At 40.1% G+C, this 17432-nt stretch overlaps 1 protein-coding gene across 7 annotated transcripts in view; it reads right to left on the reverse strand.

The window, feature by feature from the left end:
- The window catches only part of IGF2BP2 (insulin like growth factor 2 mRNA binding protein 2), a 170942-nt gene that overhangs the window by 106141 nt on the left and 47369 nt on the right, over positions 1–17432 (reverse strand). The gene's annotated exons all lie outside the window — the stretch shown is intronic.

Below are 17432 nucleotides of genomic sequence, written 5' to 3' on the forward strand. Positions count from 1 at the left end.
AGGGTTGCTTTGAGGATTAAATGAGATAATGCATGCAAAGTACTTGGCACAGATAGGTTCATAGGTGGAAAGTTGTTGCTATGGTCAAAGTAGAAGAATAGAGCAGTAGTTGTATTCAAAGTGCTGGGCTTTGTGCTTAATTAGCACTGCTGCATATTAAACAAGACAAGCTCAAGAGAGACACTGACTTAAAGACAGAAATAAGATGAATATAAAGCTATCTTAGGCCTCGGAACTCAGTGTCTGTCTTTGAAGTCTTAAGTAACATTGAAATTTCATGGATATTACAAGTAACATTATGCCAAAGTACTTATGAAGTGAAACACATCTCCAACTACTGTCACATGGTAGTCAATGTGGTAGGTGCTTTCAATAATTCAAATTGTTTTGGGGGATTATAGGTCAGTGGTAGAACATATACTGCACTTTAAAGTTCTTTCACCTATTTTACCTTGAGCTAAATGGCTTGTAAACTCCTAGAAAGCCATTGTTGTTCCAAAAATCAAAGTTGGTTCTTTAGGGAAGATAATGCCAGGAATCCAAAACTAGCGTAAGAATTCAGCTTCCCGGCAGGCCACTGCAAAGAGGACATACCTACCATATAGAGCAGACACACAAATGAGTGCTGAACACAAGAATGAGTTTCAGTTACAATGAACCTGTACCTCTAGCGTAATGTTAACAACTGAGATACAATGTAATAAATGTTTCTATAAACAATTCCAATCTTGAGAATCAGAGAAGGAAATACAAATGCCCAGTTTCAATCTCCCTTGAGAACAAAGAGTACCTGAAAAAAAGTACTAAAAGAGAAGCTGGTGTTTATTCACAAACATATGTCACTGTCAACCTTACCCCTTTCCACACCCACTTTCAGTCTTAGGGGTATGTGTGTACATGGTTTCATTCCATGGGTTTCAAGCTCACAAGAAGTCAAGGATAAATGCTATTCTTTAGCATCTTGCTAAAAAAATTTAGCTCCCCACCTGAGAAGATATTACATTTAAGTACTTTAGCACTCAAATCCCAAATTAGGAGACAAAGAAATGTAAAGGGCAAAAACCCTTAAGAGAGAAGAGATAAGAGTTCTCCTCTGCCTTTCTGAAGAGTGGCAGCTATTTCTTTCACAACCCCATGATGCAGTATCTGAGAAGCACAGGGAAGGCTGAAAAAGCTGTGGATGACCTTACTAGAATTTCATGCTTACTTATACGTGTGACTTAGAGCCAGTACCCAGGCTTCCAATCTCTCAGAAGTCACCCATAAATCAGCAAATGAGACAAGTGCTGCAAATAGCATAATTTCTCATGAGCAAGTACCCTAGCTATGTTGCTAGATTTTTTTTTTGTAGTTAACAGAGAATGGTAAAAACTGTTTTAACATTTTATCATGAAAAATTTCAAACTTACACAAAAGTAAAGAGATAGTGTACTGAACCCAGCTTTAACAGTTATCAACATATGGCCAATCTTGTTTCATCTAAACCCTATCTACTGGATTATTTTCAAGGCTATCCAGAAATCATAGCACTTTATTTAGAAATACTTCAGTATGTATCTCTAAAAGAGAAAGACTTTTAAAAAAATCACCACAATGCCGTTATCATACATTAACAATGAAAAGTAATTCTTTTATACTATCAAATATGTTCAAATACATCCCAAGTTATCCCATAACCTCATCATCTTTTTACAGGTGGTCAAAAATTGAATGTTCACAATGGAAAGAAACTTAGAAATTGCAGAGTACAATTTCTACCCAATTTGACCCAATCCCCCTTAAAGCAGTTCCTCAGCTGTGACACTGCCCCTGAGATGTGCACATCTCGTGGAAGACATGAATCTTAGACTCATGAGCTGATTTTTTTCAGTATGCTATTTAACCATCTTTTATAATTGCAATTAAAAAAATTTAAGAATAATAGCTCTGTTGAGATATAATTCACATACCATAAAATTCACCCATTTAAAGTATACAGTTCAATGGTTTTTAGTATATTCGCAGGGTTATGCAAGCATTACCACTATCTAACTTTAGAACATTTTCACCACTCTGAAAAGAAACCTCATGCCCATTAGCAGTCACGCCCCATCTCCCCTTCTCCAGTCCCTGGAAACCACCCGTCTGCTTTCTGTGTCTATGGATTTTGCCTTTTCTGGACAGTCTTACTGTACACGATGCTCTTTTAAAATTGCTTGGGGCTCTGCTTGCTCCCCAACCAAGGCAGAAACTGTCTCAGAAGGTACTAGGGGTACCTGACACTCATGGGAACAAGATTACTTAGCAGGGGTTTCTCCCTCTTTCCCCTAATTTGGAAGCAGAGGATCAGCTGCTTCTTTTTGCTTTAGCTGTCAGGAAGCCCAGAGTTGAATTTGTGGCCCAACTTTTATAACTGTGTAGCATATTATCATATACATTTCTCTGACCAAACTTTCCCTCTGACCTGAATTTTCCTTTTGTTCATTTATTTTTGCTTATATTTCAAGAATTTTTGTACTTTATTCAAATACTTCTTTGGAACAAGGAAAGATTTAAATGTGTAACATTTCCTTTCAGACATTCTGGTAATATTCTATCATATCTTTTTTTTTTTTTTTTTTTTTTTTTGGCGGTATGCAGACCCTCTCACTGTTGTGGCCTCTCCCATTGCAGAGCACAGGCTCCAGATGCGCACACTCAGTGGCCATGGCTCAGGGGCCCAGCCGCTCCGCGGCATGTGGGATCTTCCCGGACCGGGGCACAAACCCGTGTCCCCTGTATCGGCAGGCGGACTCTCAACCACTGTGCCACCAGGGAAGCCCTCTATCATATATTAAAAGCCTAGGAAAATCCTTCCCATTTGGCTATGATTATTTTCTTTTGATGATGGATGCTTAGGCTGGTATTTTAAAAAATACTGTCCTAGGACTCCTCATAAAGTATATGAATGCATAAAAGGTGACATGAGTGAGGAAAGCTTATTCCTGTACATACAAAAAAGAGGTGTAAGTGTGGGGGCAGATTCTGTAAAGAAAAAGTTGGTGATTGAGTGGTTTATAGAACTAAACCTAACAGAGTTAATGGTCAGGGGAAATAAACAGAAAGAAGAAGAGAGACATGGCAGGTATCACACTCTGGGATCCTGGGATTACAGCATTTACTAAGAGGGTGTGTGCATGTGTGTGTGCGTGTGTGTGTGTGTGTCTGTCTGTCTGTCTGTGTGAACTTAAAGAGACCAAAAACTGAAGCTTTACTGCTAGAAATGTGATGTAGTCATCCCCATTCCAAGTGCTGGCTATTCAGCACATTTTACTTGGTGGTATTGACTGTTTTGCTCAGAATATTTTTCCGTACCAAGTAACATTAAAATCCAGGCTTTCCCAAGGAAAAGTTGCCTGGAAGGACCTCACAGGCAGAAGACATTAATCCTTCTCTTGATAGAGTTCAACAAAACTGTTCCTGCACCCAGGAATGCAATGATTAATCAACTAATTTCGACCCAAGTCTTGTTTATATGTTCCAACCATAAACATTAATTGAAATATTTCCATTGCAACAAAAACACTTTGGTTTAAACACCGCTGTAGGACAACATGCAAGCATGTTTCAGAACATGAAAGTACAACTTGTCAAAGTAACATTTCCTGTATTAAATCCAAGGGGGCACAGAGTGGAAAGTGTGTTATTCTAGGGTACACAGCTACTTGACAGCTAGAGCAAGGGACTGGGACTTCCTCTTCCATGTGATAAACTGCAGTAGGGATTCCACCTTGATTTGTGGTTTTAGAATAGCCTGCATGAAGACAAATGAGACATGAGTGTGGGAGACACCTTATCTGAGAGTAAGCATGTTTTTGATAGTATTTGAATAGGGGTTAGGGTTAAGGTTAGGGGTTAGGGTTGGCACATTCAATATGTGCTACATCACTCTCAGCTGCAGAACTCAAAAATATTTCTGAAAGACGTATATCAAAATGTTAACAGAAGTTATCTCTAGGAAGTGGCATTTAGGATTTTGTTGCTTGTGTTTTTCTGTTTTCCCAAGTCTTTTACAAGAGCACGTGACGGGGCTTCCCTGGTGGCACAGTGGTTGAGAGTCCGCCTGCCGATGAAGGGGACACGGATTCGTGCCCCGGTCCGGGAAGATCCCACATTGGGCCCGTGAGCCATGGCTGCTGAGCCTGCACAACCAGAGCCTGTGCTCTGCAATGGGAGAGGCCACAACAGTGAGAGGCCCGCGTACCGCAAAAAAAAAAATTAAATTAAATTTTAAAAGAGCACGTGATGAAAAATACTCTCTAAAGAAGGTGAAATCAGTTTGAAGAATGGAAAATCGATAGGCAGAGAGGGGCATAAGAAAGACAAGTGCCAGGAGCACTTGGTAACATGAGCGTCTCTGTTTGCTATAACTTGGAGTGTAGGGCAGAAAATGGAGGTAAGGTGGGAGAGATTGGAGCAATATTGCAAAAGCCTTGAATGTCAGGGTAAGGGGTTTTATAATCAGCAACTGGGAGGTGTTTAAATGGTACTTTTTTATCATTATAAAAACAACATTTTCTCAAAAAAACAGTATTATACCTTTATTGTAAAAATAACTGGCAAAGACTAAAAACCCCAAAGTAAATAAAAAGCACCAGGAAGAAGCTTGTCACCAGGAGAAAACCATTGTTAATATTCTGGCACATTTCCTTTCAATCTCTTCACTATGTATATAGCTCTGGAAGATTTTTGAGCATGAATGTGACATCATCAGGGCTATGCTTTAGGAAGGCTGGGTTACAAGGTGGGCTAAGTACAAAGTGTACTTTCTGGAAATGCAAGTGACCAGCTGAGGTTTCCTTGCACACATTCACAGCTGCTCCTGCTTATATGTCTGTACCCACACAAGTCAGAGGACAGTCTGGCTATTTAGGGCAGACCCACAAACATGTCCTATGGGGCAAGTGGCACCTGAGAGGGAAGCCCAAGGCGAAAGCCTAGGAGTGAGTATCCCTAACAGTGGTCAGTCAAGCCGAAAAGACCTCACTGGGGGTGGAGAGAATGTTCTGCAAAGCACCAGCAGGTCTGCAGGAAGGAAGGTCTTATCTCAGGGAGAATGCAGAAAGCTTTCCTAGAGACCATCCTCATCGTGCACGATTCCCAATAGGGAAATGCCTAAAAATAGGCAATTACCACATCTAGTATGTGATAATCATATTACAATAAAACAGTTCATGGTATGACAGCTACTGCCTATTAGTCAGAATTCATGTCAACTCTGAGATCACAGCCTCAAGAAGAGGTTGACCTGTGTCAAAATTCACTGACAGGCTTTACTTGCCAAGTCAGTTCTCACAGCTCTCAGCTTTGCCCCATACTCGGAGACAACGGGGCTCTGTGCAGGAGCAGAAGCCAAAAACTGGAAGGAAATTTGCATGCCTCTTCTACCCCCACGAGGTGCTTATTATTTTGCTTCCAAAGAGGCCGGGTCCAATGTTTTATTCCTCACCTTTCTTCCCTTTGCTAATTTTAACTCAATTTCAAATTAATATTTTTCAAGCGGTAACTTATTTAATTCCCAGTCCTTCCTACCCGTTTATGACTTAGGAATGAACGTAAGCACAAAACATCTTGTGATGGCCTCAAAATAGAAAGCAGGTTTAAAGTTTTATTTTTCTGTCCCAAAGCTGCCAAAGTTCTGGGTGTTTTAACTTCTGCTCTACACACTGTTTTCTCCCTCCCTCACTCTCTCCCTCCCTCCCATCCAGCTATATTTAGTAAAGCCCAAATAAAAGGAATACAGGCAAAGCAAAATTAAATATAGTTTCTTTGAATCAGTAAACCCCAGAGTTAGTCTATATGGCAGCAGCTAAGAAAGTGAAACACACGTATACTCATGACATGCACCGTCCTCCAAAGGTGACCACAGCCTCGCCCGATTCACCAAGTGGCAGGTGCACCCAGAAAGGTAAACACACCACCTCCAACCACCCTCTTCCTTTCCTACCCCCACATCTCCCCCGCACACCTCATTGCCACACCCATCTCACTGCTCTCCATTTCTAGATATCAACATATCTACACAACCCACTACTCTCTGCCCGCATCTAGGAGAAAAGTTGAGAAGGGTAAATTTAAATGAAAGGAAGCATGGAGAAGTACTTGGATGACCAAGGACTTCTAAACCAAGCTGGTTCAGAGGCACACTGCTGAAACTGCTGTACAGTATATACTGTCACCTCAGTTGATTTACTTAAAAATGATCTCAGACTTTTGTTGACAGAAGGAAATTCTATGGGACTTGAGAACAAGGGAAACACTCTGTTTCTGGTTTTCCAATACAAATAATGAGCCTACAATGACAATAAGGAGCCTACAGTGACAGTAAGATTTTGGGGGGTAACTTCCCATCCACAAGGCAGCGAATCTATAAACCTAAATACAGAACACTCCGTAGGAGGGAACGGGATGGGTTTGAGGAGCATGGATTGCAGCATGGACAGGGAATGCCACCCAATGCAAACTTTAGTTTTCCCCATAAAAGAAGTATCTGATTGCCCCCCCCCCCACTTGCCTATCCCCAAACCAAAGGCACAGGACAAGAGAGGAGAAATGCACAGGTTCTAAGAACTTAATGGCTGAGTAGAAAACTCACCCTTCACAACGTTCTCACCTATCAAGCCCAACCTGAAAAGCAATAAAGACAGTACACTCTCTAGACAATATCATCAGCGAACGTCCATATTTATTTGCTACTACATTAAGGAAAAACCTCCCACAACTATACACTTTAAAATATTTTAAGGGAATTCCCTGGCGGTCCAGTAGTTAGGACTCCACACTTCCACTGCAGGGGGCACCGGGTTGATCCCTGGTCAGGGAACTAAGACCCTGCATGCCACATGGTGTGGCAAAAAATATATATATATATATTTATATATATATATATGTGTGTGTGTGTGTGTGTATAAATACACACACACACACACACACACACATATATATACATATATATATATTTATTTATTTTAAGTATAATGTCCTAGAACAGGAGTTAGCAAATTATGGTCCATAGGCCAAATCCAGCCTGCCACCTGTTTTTGTACAGCCTGTAAGCTAAGAATGTTTTTCATTTTTAAATGGTGGAAAAAAATCAAAAGGAGAATACTACTCTATGACGTGAAAATTATATGAAATTCAAATTTCAGTCCATAAATAATGTTTTGTTGGAACACAACCATGTTCATTCACTTACATACTGTCTGTGGCTGCTTTTGCAGTTAGGCAGGTATGAAAGAGACTTTTGGCCTACAAGCCAAAAATATTTACTATCTTGCCCTTTCCATAAAAAGTTTGCCAACCACTGGTCTAGAGACATATCTGGGGTGTGGAAATACCTTTCACTTATTTCACACTTTATAGTTTTTCCAGGTACATTCACACTCAGAACTTTTATCTTTACTCCAAGCCTTTGAGCTGCATAAGCAGGAATTATTATCGCCTCTCTAGAGATGGGAACACAGTTTGAAAATAAATTTACCCAAGGTCATGTTGCTGCTAAGTGGCTAGGCCAGGACTAGACTCCAATTTTCTGACCCATGTCCAGAGGTGCTCACATTATACAACTGTGTTCTCTTGGATGTCAGCCAACTGTGGCTAACCAAAGTCTTTTAAACATTCTCTCCATATTTGATAGTTCACCCTAGTGTAAAATCCTTCCTTCCTAAAATACGATCCCAAACACTACACTTCCTAGCACCACTTCCTGCTAGGGTAGAGACACATGAACGTGGACTCAGAGGTTTCCCATCTTGGCAGAGGCAGCTCTGACAGAAGCATACCGATGGTGGCAGAGGCAGCAGCCCCTTTGGCAGACCAGTTCAGTGGAATTCCTGGAAGCTCAACCTGGAGTCTGTTTTCTTCAACTTGCCCAACAGTTCTGTGTCTATTTACACACCTCAGTACATTCTTTTAAGCTTAATCAAGCTCCTGTGGGTTCTATTTTCCAGAACTAGGATCATGAACCATAACAACTTAAATCAGAAGAAATCCTTATAATACTATAGTGAGTCCTAAAAACTTCTGGAACAACTTCCATCTTCATCATCATCACCATCTTCCAAAGTACAATCCTGTTTCCATGAGATATTCAAATGTAACTCTTAGAAAAGGATTCTGTAATTAAATAAATAAAATTGGATAATACCAAGTTAAGCAGATTTCTTTATTGCAGGACTTATCAGAGCCTTAATACACATATATGCTTCATAAATCTCCAAGAAAGGGACATGTATGCAACATTTGAAAATTTATTGGACCACTGAATCATTTTTAAATATAATACCTCACCCAGATAGTAATAAGTGTTGGGAAATACTGGTCAATTGATATCCTCTATCTAGAAAAAAAATTGTTTATAGTTCTAAAATATTTAAAAAAAGACTGTTGAAATGAGAAATCCAATTCTGGAGTGTGTTACAGTGAAAAAATATTTTCATATACTGCTGGGGGGTGGTATATATTGTACGTTTTTTGAGAGCAATTTTATAACAACTAGCAAAGGCCCCAATATTTATACTCTTTGACTCAGTAATTCCACTTCTAGGAATTTATCCTAAAAAAATAATCTGAAATTTGGATGAATGTCAGATCCTCAGTTCTTATGTATGCCTCTGATACTTTATGAAAAAGAAAAACAGTATGCTCTGATTTGAGGAAAACACAAAGAGGGGCTGTTTCATCTTTCTACTCAGGTGACAGAAAAAGGACTTGCTCCTTATAACTGAGGGAAAAGAGACAAAAGTGCTCTTATATTCTTAGTGGCATTATGACACTATATAAACATTTATTTAGCTCTCAACCTTCTGCAAAAAAAGGAAGACGTTGAAAAAAAAAATAGGAAGAAGTTGAAAGTTTAAAACTTTCCCAAGAATATCTCTATTGTTAAAACATCCTAGGCCAGATGCACAGCATCTCCATAAATGAAGCAGGGAGAAGAAACCTGGGTGACACTGATATGTTGTTAAGAGGAGCTATGATGCTGAGCTAACCTTAAGGTTGATGACAAACCACAAACCTTCGGGACAGATTTTTTTTTTAACATCTTTATTGGAGTATAATTGCTTTACAATGGTGTGTTAGTTTCTGCTTTATAACAAAGTGAATCAGCTATATATATATATATATATATATATATATATATATATACACACATATATCCCCATATACCCTCCCTCTTGTGTCTCCCTCCCAATCCTCCCCATCCTACCCCTTTAGGTAGTCACAAAGCACCAAGCTGATCTCCCTGTGCTATGCGGCTGGGACAGATTTTTTACTCCAGGATTCAGGTTAACTTGGTAAAGATCAAGAAAATGATGATGAAGAACTGTAGGTTAAATATTTATTTTTTAAGTTAATTTAGATACTTTTTAAAAGATTATTTAATATTACTTAAATATAGTTATTACTTGTATTTTGTATTATTGTATATATTTAGCATATATAAAGAAATACAGTACTAGAAATTTTAAGTGGAGGATTGAAGGGAGCCTCAAATTCAGCAATTTGTAGGTTTAGATCATGTGACTAAGGCAGCAATGCCCCCTAGTGGTGGAGCATCACACTTTCACTTTGAGGCTTTTGACAGATCAATAAGCATCTTTAAAAGGTCAAATCCACAAAAATAAAGTCATGAGGAGACAGCAAACATTTCTAAGAACCAGTAACTCCTAATTGGTGAATGCCATGACCAAACAAGGGTATATTCAGTTTTAAGGCCATTCCTTGATTTGCTCTCAAGTTCATTTTACTGATAGAGAAACCATGGCCTCAAAAGGTTAGGAATGATCTTTGTCTCAGTCACAAAACCACAAGAACCAAGAGCGCTATGTCTCTGCCATGCTTACTGCCTATTAGGCAAAACCCACAAACGAAGGATGAATGAACCATCTTTCCATATTTTATCTCTAACAAAGTGCCAACACCTATAGTGGCAGCCACTACATTTTTCTTTCCAAATTCAGCCTCTGTGGACTAGAGGCCTACACAAACTGCTTAAGGTCCAGCTACACCCAGAAGGAAAATGACCCCTTTCTCCACATCCTTCAGTAAGTACAACAGGGAGACTGTTTCCTGCTTAGGCTCAAATGCCAAGAGAATCTATGTCTCAAAGGAGGGGATGTGGTGGTGGGTATATAATTGATATCAAAAAAGAAGCCTGTATCTTTGTTCTTCAGGAGTACAACCACAGAGTTAGGAGTCAGGACTGGCAAAGTAGGGCCAGCCAACCCCAGGGACATATCTGGTGATTTATAGGAAACTCTCTAGTTCTCTCAGGGAAAGCGGGATGTGGTAATACAGGCAAAACCAGGGAACAGAGACCATCATGCTGGTGTGAGCAGTGGTAGTGGTTTACATTTACAGAGTGTTTTATGTATTGCAAAGTATTTTCACAAATATTTCATTTGCTCCTTTAGTTATATCCCTGTAGAGAAAGTCCCATTTATTCCAAGGTTAGAGATTAAGAAGAGAAGATTCTGAGAAGCTGAGTGGCTTGCTTGTATAACCTGGCAAGTTAGCAGACTCAAGACTCACCCTGAGGTCTACTGTTTCCCACAGTACCTGTCACATCCAAGTGGGAGATGGCTTAATTAGCAGCAAATATAAACTGTGAGAGGAGGGGAACTCCTATAGGTAGTCACCAAGCAGGAGAGAGAGACTGGTAACAGATGACATTGTAGAAACGTTTTCAAGGTCCAAGACACAGTCACAGAAATTAAAAAGCAAAGAAAGGCTTCCCTGGTGGTGCAGTGGTTGAGAGTCCGCCTGCCGATGCAAGGGACATGGGTTCGTGCCCTGGTCCGGGAAGATCCCACATGCCACGGAGCGTCTAGGCCCATGAGCCATGGCCGCTGAGCCTGCGCGACTGGAGCCTGTGCTCCTCAGCAGGAGAGGCCACAACAGTCAGAGGCCCGTGTACCAAAGAAAAAATAAAAAAAGCTAAGAAGTCTGAGACCATTTAGAATAGGGACAAATAGGCCTCCACAACTGGAGAAGAGCCTTAGTTAACCACTATATTAAAATTAAAATACATTCCTTATACTCTGTGCAAGAAGCAGGAAAGTGAGAAATCCATTTTAGAAAGCTACCCAAAACTGCTAAAACATTCCCTTGAGGCAAACTTTCCACTTTCCAAAAACCTTCGAGATAACCAAGGTTCTGGCTAAAGTTTCCTCTCAATAATCTCAATCAGTTAGTCAACCTTTTTCTCTTCTTCCTGTGCTCTCATTTTTCCTTCTACTTACTTACAGTTTGAAGTAGTCTTATATTTGGAGTTTTTAAGATGGTACATTTCAAATTTTATGAGCTTATTTGCATCGTAAAACTCCTTCTTGGTAATTAAAGAAAACAATGGAACTGAAAAGGCAGAGAACTTTTAATAGACACATAATAGCCTATAATAGTTTTTGAGACTCTCAGCAGCTCATACTGCACCCTACACCCTCAGGAACTGCTTCTTCATCCCAGGGGTGGGCTCTTGGAAGCCATGTTTATACCCTGGAACCCTGTCCCTGTGACCATATCCGATTGATTAGGAGTAGATGTCAGTCCCAAACAGAGCCAATCAGAAACGTCCTCAGAGCAATTCCTTTTGCTTAAGCTAGCTTGATTCTGCTTCTATTACTTGGAACCAAATGGTTCTAAATCACACATTTCATGTATTTATTTTCAGCTCCCCTATGTTGAATTGTTTGTTTTACGAGGGCAGAGATTTTTGTGTTTTGTGTTTATTATATCCTAAGTGCCTAAAATAAAGCTTAGCCCATAGTAGATACTCAAAATGTTTGCTGAATAATGCATATTGTGAGCCTTTCTTAGTTTTCCCCATTCTAAGTTTTATTCAGTGTACACACTCTATTTGCTTAAGAGAGAAGACTCAGTCCTGCAGTTTGGTCTTCACCACACTTCCACACAGTATTTGAAAGGTTTCCAAATTCATCCTTTCCTAAATATCTATTCCTCCTGCTTCTGTCACTGAAGTCTCATCTTCCCTTTATACATTAGCACTTCAGTACTATATCTGTTGTATAGAGTGCACTGCATTACTATCATCATAATGGGATAATCCCTTTATTTCTCTTTCTTCCCTTCTCTTTTATCCTTCCAAATGTCTGCTCTCGATAATGTCACTGGCCAGGCCGTCTATTAAGGAATGGGCAGAAGACCTCGCTCCTGGTTCACCAGCTGTAGGATTTAAATGATGTCAGCAAGGGAATAAAGAGGTGCTCAGGGAGGCCTGATGACTCCATTATGGACCAATCACGTTCCCAAGAGAGGCAAAACATGTGACTGCTACCCAGGAGGCCAAACAATGTCATACACCTCCAAATCCCCTTACGGAAATTAAAAAGCAAAGACCAATGTAGCATAAAAACTGAAAAAGACAGCTGGCCAAATCTTTATACCTCCTAGATACTGTTCCAGCTCTTGTAACTGAGCCATTTAACTGCTCTGTGTGGTGATTAGTAAAATAGATCAGTCCTATTCTCTATATTCTTAAGGGAGAACAATCACTACTGTAACACCTAGACTACAGAGCTTGAGTTTCTGGCTAAGATAAAATGATCTATTAGACTTCTAAGTGATTTTAAAGCAGAAATGCTAAATAAATATCAATTATTCCTATATAAAATTCAAGTCCAGATTATACATTTAAATGGAGACATAATCAAGAAATAGATGATTTTTTTTTTATTTTTTTTTTTTTGCGGTACGCAGGCCTCTCACTGTTGTGGCCTTTCCCGTTGCGGAGCACAGCCTCCGGACGCGCAGGCTCAGAGGCCATGGCTCACGGGCCCAGCCACTCCACGGCATGTGGGATCTTCCTGGACCGGGGCACGAACCCGTGTCCCCTGCATCGGCAGGCGGACGGACTCTCAACCACTGTGCCACCAGGGAAGTCCCTAGATGATTTTTTTAAAGTAGAACATTTCCCCAAATATATGGCAGTAAGATTCAGTGTTTATGTCTAAAATCACTTAGTTTAAAAGAAAAACAACAAAAAAAGACATTAAATAAATTTAAATTCCCAACATAAAAATCAAGTTAGGGAAAACCAAGAAGAAGCTTATTTATATGGTAGAAAGAAATATCATCACTAGTAGATAAATAAGCAACTGGCTTTATCCCTATGGTTTCTTACAATTCATTTTATCGCCTCATCTTCTCATGCCAACTTATCTTTCTTGTTTTAATTCCTCAATGTAACTCCTTAGGCTTAAATACTTAAACTTTTTTTTCTTTCATATTATGGAACTCATTAGCTTAATCTTACTTTCTTGCATCTGAGTACTCTAAAAACAAGTGCCCTAAAAGCCCTTGTGTCACACTTTTAACGTGTTGAACACACTCGTGTAAGTGATCTGACAAAGGCAAACACTTTTTCAGCTCTCATTCACCAGCTCAGAACTCTTCTCACTCTGGCCCTCCCCTCCAGGAAGTCCTGACTTTGCTGATTAAGGGGAGAAACAAATCTCTTTTGATGGGCTGGGGTGAGAGCTGCCTGCCACTCTCTACCACTCCTTAATACAGTGCTAAACACAGTTTTCTGGAAGAGCTCCAGAATGTGTGTTTTCTAGAAGAGTAAAGAACTGTGGCAGCATCTTTATTCTAGTTCTCACAGCTGGGAGAGTGTGGAGGGTTCAGAGCAGAAGGGAGGGAAGCAGGGAGCCTGTGATATGGAGCTTACACGATATCACTGACATTCACCAGGTTTCAAATGTCCTCTTGTTTTCCCTCACTGATGTAAAATTATAGACTAAGAAAGTAAAAGTGACTTCAAGAAATAACTACTGGGCAAAGCTCTGCCTTCCCACAGATAAACAAGTAAGTCTCACGGGCAGTATATGTGATGATGAAGAGAGAGCCTGGGTTTAAGTATTGGCTCCCCCACTTATCAGTAAACTCTAGCAAGTTACTTAAGCTCTGTGCCTCAGTTTCTTCAATTGTAAAATAAGGATAATAAAGGTACTGACTGCATAGGATTATGCAGATGTTACATAATATAAACATGTAAAGCATTCAGAACAGTACCTGGCACCTAAGAGCTCACGTAAAAGATGGCAGCAACAGCTGTTGATGTGATTACTATCACTAGTTTTGTTTTCTAAAAGAATGGCAAGAATTGCAATGCCTTCATTCAGCAAATATTTTAATGAGAACTTACCACGTGTGCCATGCATATGGTGCTAAACACTGGAGATACAGACTCAAAAGGTGCAATCCAGCCCTTCAAACAGCATCCAATCAAATGCAACAATATATCACAGAGTGGTTGTAACAGGGATCTGTACAGGATCTGCACAGAAGCAAGAAGCCTGGAGAGGTCCAAGAAAGGGAGAAGGAGCCAAGCCTTAAAAAGCAGACTGGAGGGCACCAAAGGAAGAGGAGAGGGAAGGTCATTCTGGGCAACGGCAAAACAAAAGACTAATAAGCTTAGGAAAGGCAAGTGTACAAAGGCTTAAGTAACTTGAACCTTAGACTCAAGATAAATGTAGATCCTTAACTTTAGGACAAAGGATCAGCTGGAATGGGTGAAACAAAAGGGGGAGGAGACTGAGTGGCAATTACTACAGTAATAAAACCCCCAAAGTGAGCAAGGATAGATTAAAAACCTCAAAGCATCTTACAGAAAGGATGGAGCAGAGAGAATAAATCCCCAAATATTTAGCAGTTAAAGTGACTGGTCTTAGTTACTGATTAGATGTAGAGGACTTGAGAGTGAAAAGAGTAAAAAATGAGCGAGTAAAAGGTTACTGATTGGAGTAAAGGGGTGGTAGTGCAACTGGGATCCAGGCAGAGAGGGTTTGGGGGAAATTATTCTGAGCTTAGTTTTGAAGATGTTGAGTTAAGGTACCTGTGGGACCTTCAGGTGGTGCCATGTGGTAAGAAGGAAGTCAGAAACACAGGTGTGCATCTGTGAAACTGGGTGAGGAGGTTGTACGTAGAGATGAGCCATCACTGCTCAGGGTGCTGCCAAAGCCACACAGAAAGAGAGAGAGGTGGAGGAGACCAAGATGGATGGGCCAGGGAGATAAGAGGACCAGGGAGAAAGAAAGAGCAGATACAGACTCAAAAGGTGCAATCCAGACCTTCAAAAAGCATCCAATCAAGTGCCACAACACATCACCAACATTTTCTCAGAACTGCCACACTATTTTCGTCCTCATTAGTCATGTCAATTACAACTTTTTCAAACATTCCAATGTTCTTTATTTATATACCATCTGTTTCACAAATATTTGAGGCAGCTTATGGTAAAGACATACAATAAAATAGTGAAATAAAAATGAAACAAATATGGCATTAGAAGAAATATGAAGAAAATATAGTATTAGATTAGAAGATCATACAGAGGGAGATTGAGGGAGAAAATGGGATTAGAATACAATTATGCAGGCCAAAGGGGACTACAGAGTTTTTACAGTAAAGTTGCAAGTTTGGCTCTGAGCTTCCTAGTGGCCAAAGTAAGAAAAGAAATAGTTACCTCCATAAAAAGAAACTATACCCTTCCCTCAGGGTTACCTGATTTGCCCAAGATTGCCCAGTTAAAAGACAAATGGCTCTTACTCTACCAAGCTGTTTCAACATGCAAATACTCTTCTGCATAGTTAGATTCCCATTATCAGGGTGGAGTGATAGAAAGGGAACTAGACTAGGAATCAGGATACCTAGTTATTATAGTATTAGCTCTTCTGCTAATTGCAAACCCAAGGCAGATCATTTAAATTCACTTTCTCAACTATAAAATAGGTGCTTTCACTGAGCCAGGGTCAACCAATACATAGCATTTGTGCCATCATTCTCCAATCCAGCACACCTTGACAGACATCGCTAGTTAATCACAGATCTTTTTTCTGCTGAATCCTGAAAAGACCTCAAAATCCTGCTCAACAGTGTTCCAAGTAACCACCAATGAATCAACATGGGCATTGTGACGCCGGTGCTACTCTAAAGTGCCTCCAATGCTATCATGCTATCAGACACACTATCATGCAATGAGCATGATCTCTATCATAATTTGTGGGATCCTCTCTGAATGGGAAAGGCCGAGGGGGGTTTGACTGCAGCTGCTAAGGTAGGCAGATATGGAACAAAACTCTTTTCAGAGTTATTTTTAAACTTCTAAAAATACTTTGATATATTAAAATTAAAACTCACATGAGTCAAAATATACCACTGATTAAAATAAATACTTCCAAATGATCCACCAGAGGAAATCTAGGAAAGGCGTAGCAGCATGTACCAAGCTGAAAATCTTTAGAAGCAATTCAAATTTCCAAGAATCTTTCTTTTGTTCCATTTCAGAATCTGTATTGTGAGCATTTCTACAAAATCGTCTTCACAAAAGTAGAAAGAATAGTACAACAAATCTGTATGCACCACCACTCAGTTTCTACAACCATCAACATTCTGCCACAGAATTTAACTTTAAAAGCGAAGCCAGGGCTTTCCTGGTGGCACAGTGGTTGAGAATCCGCCTGCCAATGCAGGGGACACGGGTTCGAGCCCTGGTCTGGGAAGATCCCATATGCCGCGGAGCAACTAAGCCCGTGCACCACAACTACTGAGCCTGCAAGCCACAACTACTGAAGCCCGCCTGCCTAGAACCCGTGCTCCACAACAAGAGAAGCCACCACAATGAGAAGCCTGCGCACCACAACGAAGAGTAGCCCCCACTCGCCGCAACTAGAGAAAGTCCGCGTGCAGCAACAAGAACCCAACACAGCCAAAAATAAATAAATAAATGTATATTTTTTAAAAAGAGTACCTTCCATCACCACGACTAAAAAAAAGCCCACGCACAGCAACGAAGACCCAACGCGGCCATAAATAAATAAATAAATAAATAAATTTATAAAGATCAAGCCATCTGGGACTAGAATTCACATTCTTATAGCAAAATACAGCTTCCTTCCGAAACACACTCATGTCCATGCATTAATGCATGGACACACACACCCATTACAAACAACAACTTCCAGACAATATGCGGAAACAAGCTAGAGCGAGATCTGTTCTCTAGATCCTTGCTAAAAAAAGTGTGGTCCCTAAAGAAGCAGCATCAGTATCATCTGGGAGTTTGTTAGAAATGAAAAATCTCAGGCCCCATTTCAAATTTACTGAGTCATAATTTGCATTTTAACAAAATCTCCAGGTAGTCTGTACATTATGGTTTAAGAAGCACTCGTCTACTCGAGACCACCATAACTGTCCTCTGCAAAGTTTTTCTTAACTTAGTAACTTCAGAGGAGCTCATCAAGAAACTGAAGTGTGAAAAATAGTGTCCATTTCACGTGGGAGGGCAACTGGCCATTAGCTACTCAAATTTAAAGGTATATAATTTATGACCTAGCAATTCCACTTCTCAGTACCTATGCTAGAGAAATATTCACCCATGTACTTAAATAGGATAT

This window comes from Kogia breviceps, chromosome 5, assembly GCF_026419965.1.
Source record: "Kogia breviceps isolate mKogBre1 chromosome 5, mKogBre1 haplotype 1, whole genome shotgun sequence".
Taxonomy (NCBI): Eukaryota; Metazoa; Chordata; class Mammalia; order Artiodactyla; family Physeteridae; genus Kogia; species Kogia breviceps.